Raw genomic sequence first — 1792 nt, forward strand, 5'->3', positions numbered from 1 at the left:
AGTTACTTCCCTTCGGTCGAGAAAGCAGTGTGTCTGAACACAAGGCAGCCATATTTGAAGTGTACTGATCGATAGCAAACATTTCTTTTCGAAATTTCATGATGTTGGCCTTGTATGTTTGTCGTGATACTATTAATAAGTATACAATCAAAAGGTTTGAGCTTTGAGTAACAATTTCACGATAACTCCTCTGTATATCGATTTTGGATTTGCATTTATGGTTTGGTGATAATGTCAGTTTTCTTAGGTGTTTTCGCTGTCCAATATCTTAATTGAATTGATGAAATATTTCAGTCATACATATTCACGTACATCAGGCTATCATGTATAATAATCAAAATTTTCCTTTTAAGAATCAAATCTAGTTAATGGTAATATAACACTTACATGTGTTACAATAATTTCATTTTTTTTTTTTTGCCAGCAAAACATTCAAACAGGCCCGTGAGCCTGGGCTATTTTAAATCAACAATATTCTTCCTATATTGTATTTAATCGGAATATAATGCATTTTATTGTATTTTGTAGTAGTTGCAATACAGATGTGTATTTCGTATGATTAAATTTTAAAAAATGAGCAACTTTGAATTTATCTGAGATTTCGTTTACATAAGGAAAAAGCAATAAACAAATACATGCTATATACGTAGACAGAACATGTGGGTACGACGATGCTGTTTATTCTGCTTTACTGTATAAGGTTTGAGTCTTTGTGTTGGCATCTCCCTGTCCGTATATATGTATGTATTTGTCGGTTTGCATTTTTTTTTCTTCTCTCTGTCGAGGTCAGATTTACGTGGTTAATTTTTGACCCTAACTACCATAGTAAGATGTAATATTTGGAATTTTCTCAGTTATGTTAACACATTTTTACAAGGCTATATTTCAGTAGAAAGTTGATCTCAGAATTCCTTCTTTAAGTTAGATTATATTCCTGGTGTCTGCTTGGCGCAATGTTTATAGGAACCACGGAACCAAAATATTTACCATAGACGATAATGTTAATGTTTATAACTGTCCTGTTTAAATGTATTTTTTTAACACTGGTCCACTAACCTTAATTTTACTGCTGCTAAATGAAAGTTAGGTTTCAGATCTTTAACCGTTTATTGAAAACCACTCTCATGATAAATACAACAAATCGTTCAGTGATGTCACAAGCTATTTCCCCCCATGGTCTTGATTTTCGTGTTTATCAACGCTGTCTTTTTACTTGTTCATTGCCAAGTGGAAAGTGTGTCCCCAAAAATCTACTTAAAATTGGAACCCACTTGTAGTTTTCTTGTTACAATGATTTTGCACTGGGTCACCATTGTAAAAACCTGAAGTACAAACTGGATATTTTCCTTTGTTTCCTGCTTGCAATACCATTGACGGTTACTTTCCAGCATTCCAAAGTGTGGTTCGGTGATAGGCTTGTTACCAGTACCTATATAACCTCTCAGGCCATATCTATTGTACATAGATATAATAAGTATATCCGCCCCTCAGCCAACAAGTCTCATGCCTATCATACCCCATAATAGGAAAATAGTATCAGTATTTACAGCCCGAAGAGCTTGAATAGTTGGGTCATTGGTATTTGTTTGCTATCCTGATGTTTTCTAGGACGTTATAGTTTAGCAATATCTGATATGGCGGCATGGAATGGCTCCCATATCCAGGTTTTAGACACATTGGCTATCACGAGAAGGTAGGTAGCCTAAGTCATAATAAAGTCTTATACATTTTTTTATCGGCTGATCTTGTCCTAGGATGATGTTTATATTAACACCTGTTACTATATATAGGC

The sequence above is a fragment of the Pecten maximus genome, chromosome 9 (assembly GCF_902652985.1).
Source record: "Pecten maximus chromosome 9, xPecMax1.1, whole genome shotgun sequence".
Lineage (NCBI taxonomy): Eukaryota > Metazoa > Mollusca > Bivalvia > Pectinida > Pectinidae > Pecten > Pecten maximus.